At 40.0% G+C, this 19,444-nt stretch overlaps 1 pseudogene; it reads right to left on the bottom strand.

Moving 5' to 3' along the window:
* Positions 1-2,186: 2,186 nt before the first annotated feature.
* Positions 2,187-11,881, bottom strand: LOC147004960 (large ribosomal subunit protein uL3 pseudogene; annotated as a pseudogene).
* Between the last annotated feature and the right edge of the window lie 7,563 nt (positions 11,882-19,444).

Below are 19,444 nucleotides of genomic sequence, written 5' to 3'. Positions count from 1 at the left end.
GAGAAGCTGATGGGGTTAAGATTCTTGAGAGTGTAGCCCTGAGGGCTGCCCAACTGAAATTAAGAGCAGCCCAGATGGAATGTAGTAAATAATAAGCATTAACTTGGGATTATCCACTGGAAAGTAGATTCTAACAACATGGGTGGTAGCCCAGCTATTGTGTTCCTTGGGCTTACAGTAAATATAAAGGCATGAGTATGTCCTTCATCAGGGGACTCAATGATCAAGGTGGGGTAGAAGCTCCAGACTGGGAATTTAAATAATTTCTACAACATTTAGCCAGTATGAATTAACGCCATGTATAGAGATTTGTGATCTTAGTACCTTGAAGTAATTAGTGAACTGCTCTAACATCTACTGATTAGAATTGGCAGTGAATTTAAACCCTGTGAAGTCATTAGGGTATGCATTACTTTTTCTCGTTCAGTAATAAAATAACCTAAAAAGTGGGACATATTTGAAAACCAGTTTTTATTTGCTCACATTTTCAAGGTATAGTCCAGTAGTTCTCAAACTTTTTAATGCTGCTATCCTTTAATACAACTGTAGCCTCATATTTTGGTTACCCAAATCAGAATATTACTTCACTGTTACTTCATAAGTACAATTTTGCTATCATTGTGAATCATATTGTAAATATGTGATATGAAGAATATCTGATATGTGACCTCAAAATGGTATAGACTACTATGAACTAAACCCATGTCAGCAAGCATGTTAGGTAAATGGTCACTGTGCTCCTATATAGTTAATCTCTCACAGCCATATCTGCAGGCTTCTGTCCTAAGACAGCTGGCAATCAGTATTATGGTTTATAAGGTTATTTTGCCCATTTTCTTAAAATTGAGAGATTAAGATACAAGATGCTACTTTGTATTGAGTTCAGTGTAAATATGCAATATTGTTTTATTGTAAAATGTCATTTATAAAATTTGTGGTTTTAAATATAGTGCAACATGGTGTGGGAAGCAAGCAAACTCCTGAGTGAATGTGTACTGTTGACATAAGCACAGCCTTGTTTGTTAGGCATTGCAGTGTCTTTTTTGTCTGTTTTTGTTTTGTTCTGTTTTGTTTGTTTGTTTGTTTTTTGAGACAGTGTTTCTCTGTATAGCCCTGGTTGTCCTGGAACTCACTCTGTAGACCAAGCTGGCCTCGAACTCAAAAATCCACCTGTCTCTACCTTCCAAGTGCTGAGATTAAAGGCCTGTGCTACCATAACCTGGCTGGCATTGCAGTGTCTTATAGCTAGAGAAATGACAAAGCCTTCCTTGGATCAGGCTCAGAGGAATGCCAAAGCCTTCCTGTGGTCAAAGCACAGATGTTCAGAATGGTTGACACTTAGTTGAAACCAGTGCCTGCAGAAATAATCAACCACAGCTTTCTCTTGACCCTGATATGGCTGTCTGTTGTGAGGCTATGACAGTGTCTGGCAAATACAGTTGTTGCTCACAGTCATCTATAGGATTAAACATAGGGCACCCAATGGAGGAGCTAGAGAAAGTACCCAAGGAGCTAAAGGGGACTGCAATCCTATAGATGGAACAACAATATGAACTAACCAGTACCCCCAGATTCTTATCTCTAGCTGCATATGTATCAGAAGATGGCCCAGTTGGCCATCAGTGGGAAGAGAGGCCCCTTGGTATTGCAAACTTTATATGACCCAATACAGGGGAATGCCAGGACCAAGAAGTGGGAGTGAGTGGGTAGGGGAGTGGGGGGAGGGAGGGTGTAGGGGACTTTGGGGATAGCATTTGAAATGGATATAAAAAATATCTAATAAAAAAGAAAGAAAGAAAGAAAGAAAGAAAGAAAGAAAGAAAGAAAGAAAGAGAAAGAAAGGAAAGAAAGAAAGAAAGAAAGAAAGAAAGAAAGAAAGAAAGAAAGAAAGAAAGAAAGAAAGAAAGAAAGAAAGAGAGAAAGAAAAGAAAGAAGTTTCTGTCTCTTTACCTTTCCTCATGGGCTTGTCTTCCTCATGCTACATACTGCCTTGATTACTAGGTTCTGTTCTAACCATCATTGCAGTGTCCCTTTCTATGTTGATGAAACAAAGGAAAGGCTTTTTGCAATAAATGTTGTCCATGGTCCATGCTGTTATCAAAAACTATATGGACGTTCATGATCCATATGCCCACTCACTCACTGGAAAGCACAAGGAAGCTACTTTTCTTTTTAACTATAAATATTTTATTGGTGAGACCCCACCATCTGCACAAAGTGGTCCTGGAATCAAGCTCCTTCCTCATTAGCAATGCGATCTTTCTTGAGTGGTCCCATGAATGCTTTCTTCTCTTCCATGTTCTGGAATCGACCTTGGCCAAATTTGGATGTGGTGTCAATGAACTTCAAGTCAATCTTCTCCAGGGCCCGACATTTGGTCTGGACCAGCAAGGACTTACGAAGAGTAAATACACAGCCTATGAGCATGATGAAATCATTGGTCACCTCACCATAATGGACAAAGCCACCCAGTGGGTTGATGCTCTTGTCAGACAGGTCATAGTCAGTAGATGCATTGTTTTTGATCAGTTTGCCATCCTTGATGAGGTAGCCTTGACCAATTTGTAAATTTTCTTGTTAATCTCTGTTCGGTGATGGTAGCCTTTCTGCCTAGCTCGAGCCACAGAGAAGGCGACACGGGCAGGGTGCCAGGCTCCAATACAGGCAACTTTGTGCAAACCTGGATGGGTCTTTCCGGGCAGTTTCTTTGTATGCGAACGACTGGTTACCCCTTTGTACCCTTTGCCTTTTGTCACGTCGATGACATCCATCATTTCATCCTGCCCAAACACCTGGTTCACAGGAACCTGCTGCTCCAGCCTTTCTTGGGCTCAGTCTAGCTTCTCAGCCACAGTGCCTCCACTCACCTGGATCTCCATCAAGTGTGCCTTCTTCTGGTGCAGAGGAAGCAGACGCATCTGAGTGTGGGCAATGATGCGGATGACCTGTCAGTTCTTCTTCATGCTGCTGAAGTCCTTCTCCAGCTGCTTCTTGCCTGTGTCATCCTGCCATTTCTTACAGTACTTGGTGAAAGCCTTCTTTTAGACTTGTGCCAATCCTTATAGAAGCACCTTTTACACTCTTTGCTGATGTGCTCAGCAAATACAGTCTTGAAGGTTCGGAGGCCTCATGGGCTCTCAACATATCCCACAATGCCCACAACCACCACTGGGGGTGGGGGGTGGGGGGTGGGGGTGGGGAGTGTTCCATAATGGTCACAGCCTCCACAACTTCTTTCTTGTTCACCTTAGATCCTGGCCTATCAACTTCCTGGACAATGTGGGTCTTGGCAGCCTTGTACCCCAGAAAGCTGTGAGGTGAACAGGCTCAGAAGCCTCATCCTTAGGAAAGCTCTTCACTTTCCCAGGATGCCAGCTGCTATGCTTGCGAGGCAGGAAGCCCAAGGACCCATGCCTGAGAATTTGCTGTGAGACATCTCACTACCACAAGCTACTGATAGGGAGTGGAATCTACTTTTGAAGTGGTATGTGAATGACTGCAAATTCACATTTGAAGAGGAGGGACATTAGAAGGTTTCTGTGACAACTGCTACTCTTGTCCACACCAAATAAGCAGAAATCCATCTAAGAGAACTCCTAAAAACTGTGGTAATGATGCTGAAGTGAGGTTCTCCACGATTGATGTCTTCTAGAGGGGGTGCTGGTGGGGAAGCATTCAGTTTTCTTTATGGAGATGATCAATGGAAGTTGACTGTGCTCCAGTGTGTCCATGAGAACCTAAATCAGTTGTGTTTCTTCTTCCTCCTCCTCCTTTCCTCCTTTTTTGGCAGCAACAGTGGGATGTGTTTTCCAAGAGTTGGGGGCAGACCTGGGAGGAGGATTGCTAAGTGTGTATGATCAGGGTTCATGATTAGGCTCACTCACAAATACCCATCATTCCACAGTGCTCAGTATCAGAGTAAGTAAGTGCTAAGATTTCTGAAACACTATATGAAATATACACTTCTCTTTTCACATATCTATATTTACATGTATTTGATTTAGTATCCTCAATGACTTGTGTATGTATAAATCTTGTTTATAAGTATTGTAAATTATATAAATTGTAAAATCTTTGATATAGATCAGATTTGTATGTGTATGGCATCTGTTTTCATTTCTAAATTGAATTTTATCATTCTATGAATTATGCCTTGCCACCTAGAATGTGCCCTAGGATGGAGTGTACAGAATATCTGTTCGAAATAAGATAAAATTTTATTAAGATAAAATATTGGCTTTTATTTTAGACAGTATATACCTAAGAAATATATTATTGCCTAGATTTCTGTTATTTAAATTATGTCCATATATCAGACTTTTTACCAATTTAATTACATATATGGATTTTATGAAGATTATGATACAATTAATAAAGTTAAATTTTAAACAAATTAATTAGTAAAATGCATAGAAAATTTTAAGTTATGACATATGTTTATCTTATAAGGACATTGTATAGTTTAAATATACAACATGATACCTGCTATGTAATATTTAGTCTTACTCGTCTTCTCTTATTTATGGTGGTTGTTAATATTATTTAAATTTTTTCTCATTTTTTTCTGGCAATAGTATATATCTCTTTGAGCCCTTGAGGGAGAAAAAAAGAAAGATAAAATAAAGAAAGGCCATGAATTTTAAATAGAATGAGGATAGGTATATGGCAGTGTTAGAGGGAGGACAGGGGAAATTAGGTAATTGTGTTGTAACCTCAAAAATATAAGAAAACAAAGAAAAAGCCCAAGGGTTATCTACTGTAAAAAGGAAGAATATGTCCTGGTTTCATTGAAAATCTTCCACTCACTGTGTACTCTTTCCATAGGACACAGAAGCTACAGTAACCAGAAGTACTTCTTAGGAGGAATTTTGAAAAGTATAGACTCAGAAATATGGGACGGACACAGATTAGAGACAAAGACACAAGTTACAAAAGAGATTAAGGAAAGCAAGACAAACTTCTCTTCACTAAAAATGGGTGGCTTCTTGGTGCTACAGAATTATGTAGCCTGTTATAAACGGCACATATATGTTCACAGAAGAACAATTACAATTGTTATCTGTAAATTCGCTCAACACAATAGTTACTATTATTCTTTACAATACCAACAAATTTAGACTTTTGAGCATACTTATTGAGGCTGGTTCAGTCATCAGGGACAGACTTAACAGGTGACAGAAGTGACAATTTTCATGTGAATATGGTACAGGAGGACAAGTTTCAAGGTGATTCGCAAAAGACTGTGGAAGATGCACCCTTGTTATTCAGGTGATCACCGATGAAGAAACTAGAGTCACATAAGTGAGCATGGTTTCCTGCACATGATGCTGGAGAAGTTGAATTTAATATGACAAGGACCTCTATACATAGCTGGGAAAATTCTGGATATACTTAGCTTACAGAAATTATAACAGAGGTCCTGTGGTGACATTATGAAGAAAGAAGGGAATTTTACTTTTAAATAATGTTGTATATCTTGACACATGGAAATTGGAATTGCCCAAAGAACTACTACTAAACAGGACCACATCCCCTTGTCCTATTTACCATCTTTTCTCCCCTACCTTTGGATGCTGGACTAGAAGCAGGGTTGGAAGCATTGGAGAACCTTTATTAACATAGGTTTGAAAAATCTTAGCCCAGATGTTATATTTTAAATTTTCAAAAATCTAAAACCTATTAAATGTTTGAGGTTATAGATATAATAAAAATTATATTAGTTACTCTATTATATACTCAATAACCAATAACATTAATTTATACCCCAAGATTTATAGAAGTATGAAAAGTTTACAATGAAATATTTGACTGGGACTAGAGAGATAGTTCAGCAGTTATGAGCACTGACTGCTCTTCCAGAGGTTCTGAGTTTGATTTCCAGCTACCACATGGTGGCTCACAATCATCTGTACTGAGATCTGATGCCCTCTTCTGGTCTGTCTGAAGACAGCTACAGTGTACTTATATATAATAAATAAATCTTTAAAAATATTTGACCAATTTGATAAATGAGAAATTTAACCACATTTTATTTAGATCTTCCTGATAATGAGAATTATTTTTCAATTTTGTTTGAGCCTTCTATCCATTTTCTATTTAGTTTAATCTCTTCAGTTCTTAAGTTTTAAAGAATAGATTAAATGAGGGAAGTATTAGTCTGGTCTGTGTATTTGTTAAAAGTATTATCTTCCCATTTTTATAGTTATGTCTGATATATCTCCTATTGTTATGAAAATTTTATTTTTTATTGCAAAATAATATGTTTGTCTTTTATTTTTTGTGGGATGCTTTAATTTTAAAAAATAATTTGCTATAGACAAATCACCCACTCACACACAGACATAAAATAAGGAGGTGAAACTGTGAAGAAGAAAATTTGATAATGGGAAGGAACTAATATTAAAAAATGACAGGATATTTAATCAAAGAATGTGTGTGTGCATGTGTGTGTGTGAGTGTGTATGTGTGTATACACTAATATGTACACATTCTATATGTATATATATATGTTTATCTTTATTTTATTTATTTATGTTTTATTAGGTATTTGTTTCATTTACATTTCCACTGCTATCCCAAAAGTTCCCCATATCCTCCACCCCATTCTCCTACCCACCCCCACTTATTTCTTGGTCCTGATGTTCCCCTGTACTGAGGCATATAAAGTTTGCAAGAACAATGGGCCTCTCATTCCACTGATGGCCAACTAGGCCATATGCTGATAATTATGCAGCTAGAGACATGAGCACCTGGCGTTACTGGTTAGTTCAGATTGCTGTTCCACCTATAGGGTTGCAGATTCCTTTAGCTCCTTGGGTACTTTCTCTAGCTTCTCCATTGGGAGCCCTGTGATCCATCCAATAGCTGACTGTGAACATCCACTTCTGTGTTTGCTAGGCCCGTGCATAGCCTCACAAGAGACAGCTATATCTGGGTCCTTTCAGCAAAATCTTGCTAGTGTATGCAATGGTATCAGCGTTTGGAGGCTGATTATGGGATGGATCCCCGGATATGGCAGTCTCTAGATGGTCAATCCTTTCATCTCAGCTCCTAACTTTGTCTCTGTAACTCCTTCCATGGGTGTTTTGTTCCCAATTCTAAGAAGGGGCAAAGTGTCCACACTTTGGTTTTCATTCTTCTTGAGTTTCATGTGTTTTGCAAATTGTATCTTATATCTTGGGTATTTTAAGTTTCTGGGCCAATATCCACTTATCAGTGAGTACATATTGTGCTAGTTCTTCTGTGATTGGGTTACCTCACTCAGGATGATGCCCTCCAGGTCCAACCATTTACCTAGGAATTCCAAAAATTCATTCTTTTTAATAGCTGAGTAGTACTCCATTGTGTAAATGTACTACATTTTCTGTGTCCATTCCTCTGCTGAGGGGCATCTGGGCTCTTTCCAGCTTCTGGCTATTATAAATAAGGCTGCTATGAACATAGTGGAGCATGTGTCCTTCTTACCGGTTGGAACATCTTCTGGATATATGCCCAGGAGAGGTATTGCGGGATCCTCCAGTAGTACTATGTCCAATTTTCTGAGGAACCATCAGACTGATTTCCAGAGTGGTCATACCAGCTTGCAATCCCACCAGCAATGGTGGAATGTTTCTCTTTCTCCACATCCTTGCCAGCATCTGCTGCCACCTGCATTTTTGATCTTAGCAGTTCTGACTGGTGTGAGGTAGAATCTCAGGGTTGTTTTGATTTGCATTTACCTGATGATTAAGGATGTTGAACATTTTTTTCCAGTGCTTCTCAGCCCTTTGGTATTCCTCAGTTGAGAATTCTTTGTTTAGCTCTGAGCTGCATTTTTAAATGGGGTTATTTGAATTTCTGGAGTTCAGCTTCTTGAGCTCTTTGTATATATCAGATTTAGGATTGGTAAAAATTCTTTCACAATTTGTTGGTGTCCTTTTTGTCTTATTGACATTATCTTTTGCCCTAAAGAACCTTTGCAATTTTATGAGGTCCCACTTGTCAATTCTTGATCTTACAGCACAAGCCATTGCTGTTCTGTTTAGGAATTTTTCCCCTGTGCTCATATCTTTGAGACTTTTCCCCACTTTCTCCTCTATAAATTTAAGTGTCTCTGGTTTTATGTGGAGATCTTTGATCCACTTAGATTTGACCTTAGTACAATGAGATAGAAATGGATCAATTCCCATTTTTCTACATTATAACCAGTTGTGCCAGCACCATTTGTTGAAAATGCTGTCTTTCTTCCACTGGATGGTTTTAGCTTCCTTGTCAAAATCAAGTGGCCATAGGTGTATGGGTTCATTTCTGAGTCTTCATTTCTATTCCATTGATCTACCTGTCTCTCATTGTACCAGTATCATGCAGTTTTTACCACAATTGCTCTGTAGTACAGCTTGAGGTCAGGCATGATGATTCCCCCAGAGGTTCTTTTATTGTTGAGAATAGTTTTTGATAGCCTAGGTTTTTTTTTTTTTTTTTTTTTTTTTTTTTGCTATTCCAGATGAATTTGCAAATTGCCCTTTCCAACTCAGTGAAGAATTGATTTGGAATTTTGATGGGAATTGCATTGAATCTGTAGATTGCTTTCTGCAGGAGAGCCATTTTTACTATGTTAAGTGCTTGCTTTTGACTTATTAGAGCCCTAGAATGACCAAGTCATGAATGGCAGTTGGAAGCCTGCAAAGATTACCACCATTTTGAAAAACCAGAAACTTTCTAGGAGTATGACAACTCCTCCCTGATTGGTCCTAAAGCTCACCTCATTATTGTACCCTACCTTTAGCCAATCAAAGACTAGCTGGTTTCTCACTAAATGCAGCATTGCCTGAGGCATCAATCTTTTTTTTTTTTTTTTAACAGTGGAACTTGGAGGAGTGAGAAAGAAAACTATTTCAGTGCAAGAGTCCTGGCTCTGCCTGAGGATTTCTCCCCCAGATTGCCTGGGCCTGAGGCTTCCACTCCTTAAGGAGCTCACAGGAGATGGACACTCTGCAAGCTCTCTGAGTCTAAGGCTTCTGCTTCAGACAGGGAGTTCTCTGGAGCCAGCCTCCAGGAATCAGCCCTCAACTATAGGCAGCAGATTAATTCCAGAGACATCCAACTTCAGCCTTCATGTCCTGTTCTCATTAGAAGACATGGCCTTTTCAATCTTACCAGTCACTTGCTGATACCTTAAACCCTTCATCTTCAACCCAGGTACCCAGAAGCATTCTGGGCACTTAGCACTGGGACACTCACCATTTGCTCCACTGGCACCATATCTCAGCACAGAAGGCCCTAGTGTTTTTGTTTCCATTCCAGTAATTACTCCTACATGGCTATGGTAAATAAAAAGTTACTCTTGTCTTTCCTTTGTTTTGTACTTACAGCATTCCTGGCGTGAGTGACAGACACTGGTCACAAATATTAAATGGTGTGTGCCTATAAACTGCTTCACTATGGTCCAAGCTTTTGATGTGAAGATTTGGCCTTTATGATCTAAACACCTTCCTCTAGGCAATACTCCTTACAATTGCCAACTGTCTCCCAACAGCAGCATTCTGTAAAGCAAGACCCACACTGTGGCAAACAGCAGAATGATACAGTACTCTTCCCACACATACCTGGTAAAATTAACTGCTGTGAAGTTTATTTATGAATGACCCCATACTTACTAATAATGAAGAACAATAGTCTTTCCCTTGAGAAAACTCTTGCCTCTGGGGAGCACACAGCAGTGTCTGGAAGCAATTCCTGCTGTGAGTGGAATGAGGCCTGTGACTACTCTTGCTTGCCCTTTACAGTGTGAGAATGCAAAGATGCTGTGGCTCACATAAAATGCACAGGGAAGTTTACACAACAAACAATTTTTCACCACAAAATGTCCCGAGTCCTGCTGCTGAGAAATCCAGCTGCAGTGAGAATGGAATCTCCCAGCACTGCTACTGCGAAGGCAAAAGGATACATGCACATCATGGACCACTGTGGCAGTGGTTGACAAAGGGAAACTTGAACACAGCACATGTCCCAGCAATTATACATCTACATATTTACTGAAGATGTATGAAAATACATTTACACATAAAACACTTGAATGGGAGTATTCACAACAATATCATCCGTAATAATAACAAACCAAAAATAAGGGCAGATAGGAAAACAAATTATGACACTCAGAAGATGTAAGTTTATAATTCAGGAAAACAAAGTAAAATTACATTGTTGCATGTAGAACGGAAGAACAATCAGAAATAAAGACCGAAGACAGGAACCTTTGTGGCCCTTAGTTAAGTCATGTTTAATGGGAAACTCTAGAAAATTTAGAACCATAATAATAACATCAGGTCAGTGCCTTCTTAGAAAGGAGGAAAGGGAATGCAACAAAAGAACAGAAATGTGAGAGGTGTGTGATAGAACACTTCTGCTCTTTAATTCGATTTTTCTTTTTATTGTTTGAGAATCTCACACATGCAGGTAGTATGTTTCATCTAATCTAAACCCCATTGCTTTCCCTCTAATTATGTTTATTTCCTAATCCGTATTCCTTCATAATTTCCTGTGATATTTTATCAAACCCACTGCATTCACTCAGTTTTGGCTGTATGTATATAAGTGTTAGGCTATAAACTAGAAAATGGGTAGACTCTCAGGAAGTACTTCCCTGAAACCTGTTGATTATCCCTTTCTTCATCAATGATACATTCCCATGGCTCCTTAGTTAGGAATAGGGCTTAATGAGTCTCTCCCTAATGCATGCTTGTATTTTTTTGGTCTGGCTTGATTTTGTAGAGTCTTGTACATCTTGTTACATGCTCATGTATACACCTGTCCTATAGTGCTACTGAGTGAGTGAAGTATTCAATAGTCTTGTCCATCTCTTATCCTAGTTAACAAGGAACAAGCAGGATTGACAGATAAACAGTGAGTGTATGCTGAAGTCTTGTAAGATGATTTGAGAGTGGTCCATATTTCTAAACTGAATGACAGCACTGGAAAATATATTCTTACAAAGTCCAATTTTTTTCTGATGGACTTTCACTTTCCAAAAATGATGAGGAATTAAGGAAATTGAAAGAATTGCTACTGTGCAGCCTTTTCCTATGAACTGAATCATCCCTTGCTGGAGACTCAAGGGGGTCATATGAAGCTGGAAGGCATAATCTCGCCAGTCTCAGGAACCTCAGGAAACTTACCAGGCTCACAGAACCCTGATTCCTACTGGATCCAATGTATATATATACAACACAGACATAACAGCAGAATCCATTGCCTGGGAGCAGAAGCTTCCTGACTGTCATAGCTGCCCTCTAAGTTGGGCAGGAGCCTGGTGAATTCACTGATTACTTACAAATGAATGAAACAGTCCTGTTTCAGTAACAAACAAACAAATAACTACACACATATATTTCCCACCAGCCCTCGTACAGACTGAAAACTCGAAGGCAAAGATGATTCCAAGGTCCTGCGTTGGACACCCAGCAGAAAAGTCAACATCTGGACAAGCCAGCCATGCCCATGGTTGCCTGCTCCCTACTTGGTTTTGACCAGCTTGGGACTCAGATGACCAGTACACATTACCACTGAGGACTATGCAAATGTCTGTAATCTGTGCTGAAACCTGAAGCCATGTAAACCAGGATGCTGCTGAGGCCCACACTGATTTAAATGGCCTATAATACCACCTGGGGTCATGGTGATGTCCCACAGCACTCATATTGCCACTGAGGGTCTCATCAGGGTCCAAGGCCTGACTGAACCTGGAAGTGAGGGTTTCTGTTGATATCCATGGTCCTTGTTACCACCAAGAGCCATTTGGCAACCAGAATCCAAGTTGATGACTGTTTGCTGTGCTGCCACCAACGTCCATTCTAATGTCTGTGATTGGGTAGATTCCAATGGCCTTGTCTGGGTCCATGATCATGGTGTTGTCACCAGAACTCATGTATTTGCTCATTTTCCATGCTTCTTATGATTGTGAAGAGCAAGGAAACTATATTTGCTATGGTATTGATAATTGTAGACAAGGTCTTGAGATATATGGAAGCTATCTCTGACCACCCCCACCCATTCCCCCTAAAAATACCACTACCACTACAACCAAAAAGTAAGAACCTAGATAATAAATGACAGAAGAGAACTCTTTTAACTTGTGACAGAGATGCCAAGGAGCAGCTCTCTACAGTTAATGGCTTCTGATGTGGGGGTGGGAGGCTGTGAAGGACAGTTGTATTTAACGAGCAGGCCACTGAGAGTTTGACCATGTATCATTGAGTGTATCAATATCACAAAGTGTACTTCTTTTGGGGTTTTGGGTTTCTGGTTTACTTTTCTTTCCTCTCATTTTGATTTCTTCTTTTGTAGGCAGGAGATCACAGGAGAGGAGTGGACATGTAGGAACTGAGAAGGAATTGTGGAGGCAGAAGATCACAGGAGAGTTGTGGACATGCAGGAACTGAGAGGGAATTGTGGAGGTAGAAGATCACAGGGGAGGCATGGACATGTAGGACTGAGAAGGAATTGTGATTGTGGTGCATAATGTGAAACTCCCAGAGAATCCATAAAAGAGGTATGTGGGGGGAAAAATGACTCCAAAGCACATAGAGGTAAACTTGTATAAATACTGAGCATAGATAATTTATCTTTTAAAGCCTACTAAAATCACAGCATATTCTGACTTCTATTTGAATAACTTGTCATATAAATTAGAAACAAGAGAGTTCAGAGTCTTAATCCTTAGACTGATTCAGTGAAAACTGAATGAGTATTTGAAAATAAAATATACAACTGGATGGGGGGGTCTTACTGCTAATGAATAATCTGCTATCCATCACAATAGTATAATAGTATAATTATCTTCTTTATAATTATGCATAATTTATGTTTCATATGTAAACACTAGGCATGAGAAAATATATTAATGATATATTATAGTATTCTTTTATAACATTTTTTTTTGGTATTTCAAGAGAGGGTTTCTCTGTATAGCCTTGGCTGTCCTGGAACTCACTTTGTAGACCAGGCTGGCCTCAAACTCAGAAATTTTCCTGCTTCTGCCTCCCAAGTACTGGGATTAAAGGCTTGCGTGTGTCACTACTGCCCAGCTATGATATTTTAAGAACAATTGAAACTTGGAAATCATTCTATCAAACCAAATCTTCAATAATTTATAAATTTGCAAAGCAAATGATATTATTCCATTTAATGATATTATTCTATTCTATTATATCTAATTATCTATCTATCTATCTATATATACATGCAATCATTTGAATGTCTATTTATTATATTTGAGGTATTTAGAACATAGAGATATTGAAATAAAAAAAGAAGCTACAATGTTGAAATTCTCATGTAACAAAATAATTTTAAAAAATTCCTCTGTTTAAACATCTTTCATAAACATTTCACAATTTATTTTTACTTAGTATTAGTGTGCCTACAAATGTGTACATGCATCTGCTTTTCAAATATAAAAAGTAATTTTGCCTAGAATATAGAGTTACAACTTAGGTACTTCTCAACCACTTCTTTATAATCTGTTTCATAAAGGATATTTTTAACAAATGATACAGAATCTTTCCAATTACAGCTCAAAGTAACAGGAAAATATGATTAATTTGAGAAATAAAAGATAAAAAGCCAACACATTTCACTACAATCTAGGTTAAGCAGTAATTTTGAAGGTAAGAATTGCATTTGTCCTCCAGCAATACCTCTCCTGGGCATATATCCAGAAAATGTCCCAACCGGTAAGAAGGACACATGCTCCACTATGTTCATAGCAGCCCTATTTATAATAGCCAGAAGCTGGAAAGAACCCAGATGTCCCTCAACAGAGGAATGGATACAGAAATTATGGTACATTTACACAATGGAGTACTACTCAGCTATTAAAAAGAATGAATTTATGAAATTCCTAGCCAAATGGATGGACCTGGAGGGCATCATCTTGAGTGAGGTAACACAATCACAAAGGAACTCACACAATATGTATACACTGATAAGTGGATATTAGCCCAAAACTTAGGATACCCAAGATATAAGATACAATTTGCTAAACGCATGAAACCCAAGAAGAATGAAGACCAAAGTGTGGACACTGTGCCCCTTCTTAGAATTGCGAACAAAACACCCATGGAAGGAGTTACAGAGACAAAGTTTGGAGCTGTGATGAAAGGATGGACCATCTAGAGACTGCCGTATCCAGGGATCCATCCCATAATCAGCTTCTAAACGCGGACAACATTGCATACACTAGCAAGATTTTGCTGAAAGGACCCAAATATAGCTGTCTCTTGTGAGACTATGCAGGGGCCTAGCAAACACAGGAGTGGATGCTCACAGTCAGCTATTGGATGTATCACAGGGCTCCCAATGGAGAAGCTAGAGAAAGTACCCAAGGAGCTAAAGGGATCTGCAACCCTATAGTTGGAACAACATGATGAACTAACCAGTACCCCGGAGCTCTTATCTCTAGCTGCATATGTATAGAAAGATGGCCTAGTCGGCCATCAATGGAAAGAGAGGCCCATTGGACTTGGAAACTTTATATGCCCCAATATAGGGGAATGCCAGGGCCAAAAGAATGGGAATGGGTGGGTAGTTAAGTGGGGGGGGCACTATGGGGGATTTTGGGGTAGCATTGGAAATGTAATTGAGGAAAATATGTAATAAAAATATTAAAAATTAAAAAAAAAGAAACAAGTCAGAAAAAAAAAAAGAATTGCATTTGTCTAGACTTTAAAACCCAAGTTTTGATAAAGAATCCAGCAATACATCTGAATGGAAGAAGGGATAAAATGGACAGGGATTTATTAATGCTCATCACTCCTTAGGCCCTTGCAGTTCAATGACAGTTTCAAAAGGATGTGCTGATAACGGATTTTCCTGGAGTTGACACAGTGTGTCATGCTTCCAGTAAGCCTCTTGTGGAACAAAGAAAGACAGACACTCCTGAAGCCTGAATAGATGACTGAGAGCTCTGAACCCAAATGGTAGTCTTTCCCTTAGGCTTTTGTGTGATATATATTAAAATATACTAGTTAAATACAAAAGCTGCAGTGAAAATTATTTTCCTGTTTCCAGAACCATTGAAAGCATGTGCCAAATGTATTAATATTCGGGAAAATAGCATTGCTTGCAATTTATTTATTAAAAAAAATTTTATATTTTGCAGGTCTAAATGTCTCTGCATTTATCTTAACTATATCACTGAAAATGCCAATGCAGTAGTAATGATAACCTTACTCAACAAATACTGAAGAAGCATTTCTTTTGTTTTGTTTTGCTTTTTTGTTTTTTCAAGACAGGGTTTTTCTGTGTAGCCCTGGCTGACCTGGAACTAACTCTATAGACCAGGCTGGCCACGAACTCAGAAATTCATCTGCCTCTGCCTCCCAAGTGCTGGGATTAAAGGTGTGCATCACCATGCCCGGTCCCTCAATAAGCATTTTAACCAAATTATACATCAAAATATATAAAGACAGAAATCACCGTCTGAATATAAAATCAGTATCCATAGTATCATGATATTAGTATCATGGCCTAATAGAAAAAACCCAAGACAGTAAATTAAGGCTGATTCAAATTTTATACATTTGTTCTAGTAGCTAATTCTTCCTATCATCTCTGAAAGGTTAACCTGTATGTAAGAAAAATTATCTTCTAAAATATAGCAAGTATACAGTTTTATTTCCTTTGCATTTGTACTACTGATGAAATACTTTTATTTTTTAATATAGTTACATACATACAATTTGTGAATTAATTGGCGTTTCTATTCTGTGATGAAACACTATGACCAAAAAGCAAGTTGGGAAGGGAAGGGTTTGCATTTGGTTTACACTTCCACATTATAGTCTGTCTTTAAAGAAAGTCAGGACAGGAACTCAAAGTAGACAGGTATCTTGAGGCAGGAGTTGGAAGAGAGGATGCTTTTACTAGGTTGCTCATTGTGGCTTGCTCAGTGTGCTTTTTTATTGAACCCAGCATCACCAGCCCAGAGAAAGTCCCACCCACAACGGTCTAGGACCCCCACCCCCATGAACCACTAATCAATAAAATGGCTTACAGTTGCCATCTATGCAAGCATTTTCTCAATTGAGAATCCCTCTTGTCAGATAACTTTATGTAGTGTCAAGTTGGCATAAGACTAGGCAGGACAATCTGGAAGATATTAAGATACTACATCTTCTATAGGAAGATTTGGGGATCACTAAACTGGAGTATATATAGTTATTTTTTCTTTATAGTCATTGTAATAGTCATGACATACATTCTGAATCTTCATCTTTCATTGAAATTTTCATGAGCATTGAAGAAGTAACAAAATTCTAGGCCTTTAGGTCGAGGCTTGGGAATGTAACCTTTGTGACTCATTGCTCCAAGGTATGCTAATCATACCTTGATAGCGACATTCCTTCCTCCACCTACCTGCTTCCTGAGTTCAAAGAGTGTTCATTCAAAGAAAGTCACCCTGACCAACGCCGGAAACTGCCATGCAAATGTGCTATTGTTAGGGGCTCTTAGAAACTGAGAGTTAACCAAAACAATTACCAGGTATTCTCTGTGACTCTTGTGACTTTACACTTCCTTATGACTCTTAACTGGTATCTTTGGTATTTTTCCAACAACCCCTCCCCACTTCCTTGAGTTGTGGTTTCTTCCTTTAAATACCCCCTTACTCAGCTACTCGGGGCGCCATGGTCCTCTACCCCTGCGTGGTGTATGACCATGGGCCCGAGAACGCTCTCGAATAAAAATCCTCTTGCAAGTTGCAGCAAGATCGTTTCTTGTGGGTGATTTTGGGGTGTCGCCTCTCCTGAGTCAGAACGTGAGGGAGTCCTCACGTTGTGGGTCTTTCATTTGGTGCATTGGCCGGGAAACGCGACCACCCCTCACACCCGAGAACCGACTTGGAGGTATGGGGATCCCCTCTTGTGTGTGTGCCGGCCGGTGTCTCTGTTTTGAGTGTCTGTTTTCTGAAACGAACATTGGAACATGTGCTTGTTGTGTTGGGTTGTTTGTGTCTTGTCCTATGTTTCTGAAGCATGGCGAAGTCTGAGTTCGGATCCATCTGAGTTTATTAAATTTGTGTCTTGGTTTTCGGGTTGCGAGATCGTGGGTTCGAGTCCCACCTCGTGCCTTGGTTTTACACCTGGCAGAGTGAAATTTGTGTCTTGGTTTTCGGGTTGCGAGATCGTGGGTTCGAGTCCCACCTCGTGCCTTGGTTTTACACCTGGCAGAGTGAAATTTGTGTCTTGGTTTTCGGGTTGCGAGATCGTGGGTTCGAGTCCCACCTCGTGCCTTGGTTTTACACCTGGCAGAGTGAGGAACAAGTGTGCTTCTCTGGTTTTGGTCGTCTAGGTAAAAATGGATGCTGGTGTTTGTAGACGATGGGGTGATGGGGTCTGAAATGCGCGCGCGGTCGGTATTTGCAGCTGTCCTTTTGGGCCGTAAGGACCGGAGGACTGTGGTCGGCAGACGTGCTAGGAGGACCACAGGCTGTGGCCCTGGGGGACGCCCTGGGAGGTAAGGAGAGCCAGGGACGCCTGGCCGTCTCCGGATCGGTCAGAGGGACCGAGTTCTGTTGAAGCGGAAGCTTCCCCCTCCAAAATCGTCTAATTCTCTTGCCTGCTTGTAGAGGACAAGAAAGGGTCGAATGTGTCTGGATCTGTTGGTTTCTGTTTTATGTGTTTTTGTGTATGTGTTTAGAGCTATGTGAAAATCTAGAAAAGCAAAGGTAATTCTCATAGGTGCTTTATACCCTGACTAGAGATAGTTTACACCTGAGATGTGAGAGAATGGGTTTTGAGAAAAGCAGTACTCTCCGACTATCTGGGGATAATTTGGTAAAAAATAAAATAAAATAAACAGTTTTAATTGGTCTTTGGAGCCCTGCACCTGTAGTTAGGAATCTAGTGTGGCTAGAGAAGCCCTGCTAGGAGCTGATTATAAATGCTGCTCTTATAGAGACCAGCAGCTTCTCAAGTTCTACAAAAATCTCTGTGCTTGTGATTATTGGATTCATCAGGTGACAAGGTGCTCCTCTCTTGAAATTACAGCTAGAAAAATTAAGAATTTTGGTTGGTTTAAATGAGCAAATGTATGCGGCCATTTCATTTTTGTTTCTAAATAGTTTCAAAAGTATAAATATGTTTTTATATGTCTTGGTTATAGATTAGTGGCTCATAAGTTATTAGTTATGATTAAAAATTTGTAACATTGGTAACAAAAAGTTGACTTAAAACTGGTAACTCTGGGTTAGAGTAATTTAGAACTACAACATGCAGCATGAGACAATCCATGGGAACAGGTCTCTAAAGATACGCCTAAATTGAGTAATATTCTAAAATCTATGAAGCCTCCTGAGTGGCCTAGTCCACAACCTTCCCCTTATCCACAGCCTCAACCCCAGCTGCCGAGGGAACCCTAAACCCCTCGGGGTGTCAAGAGGCTGACCGCTTCGGGTACATGGAACTGCAGAGCACAGAGTCCGGGCGGACTCTGGTGGACCCGCCCAAACTTTAAACCCTTCAGTACTGGTCATTTTCCTCTGCTGGTATTTATAACTGGAGAACTAACCACCCCCTTTCTCAGGATCCCCAATGCCTCACAGGGTTTGTAGAGTTCCTTATGTTCTCTCATCAGCCTACTTGAGATGATTGTCAACAGCTGTTGCAGATGCTCTTAACAACCGAAGAGCGAGAGAGAATTCTGTTAGAAGCTAGAAAAATGGCCCGGAAGCCAACGGAGGTCTACACAGCTACAAAATGAGATCGACATGGGATTCCTTTTGACTCGCCCCAGTTGCGACTGCGACATGGCTGAAGGTAAGGAGAGCTTAAAAATCTAACGCCAGGCTCTGGTCTCCAAGGTGCCTCAAGATGGGCCCACTAATTTGGCTAAGGTAAGAGGTAATGCAGGGGCCGATCGAACCTCCCTCAATGTTCCTTGAAAGACTTATGGAAGCCTTCAGGCAGTTCACTCCCTTTAATCTTACCTCGGAAGCCCAGAAGGCCTCAGTGGCCTGGCTGGCCTTCATAAGGCAGTTGGCCCCCGATATCAGAAAGAAGCTTCAGAGAAAAGAGGGAGACAGTTAGGCAATCTAGTGAAAGAGGCAGAGAAAGTGTGTGTGTGAGAGAGAGAGAGGCGGGAGGCAGAAGAAAGAGAAAACAGGAGGGATCATAGACAAGAAAAAAATTTGACTAAAATCTTGGCCACAGTGATAGGAGAGAAAGAAAAAGACAGGATCTAGACAGGAAACCTGGGCAACTGAAGACCGAGCCTCAGCTAAAAAGGCTCAGCTGTGTCAAACTGAAGTTACTTATTTGAGAGACACCCTTCGAGACGGGAAGTAGTGGCTAACTACACCAAGGCAAGTAAGAAAATTCTTGGGTACTGCTGGCTTCTACAGACTCTAGACACCTGGGTTGGCGACCTTAGCTGCCCTGTTGTACCCCCTAACCAAGAAAGGGGAGGTGTT

Source organism: Mus caroli, unplaced genomic scaffold, assembly GCF_978045245.1.
Source record: "Mus caroli unplaced genomic scaffold, Mus_caroli_1 scaffold_4, whole genome shotgun sequence".
NCBI lineage: Eukaryota > Metazoa > Chordata > Mammalia > Rodentia > Muridae > Mus > Mus caroli.
The sequence above is the reverse complement of the archived record's forward strand: the minus strand, read 5'-3'. Positions and strand labels throughout refer to the sequence as shown.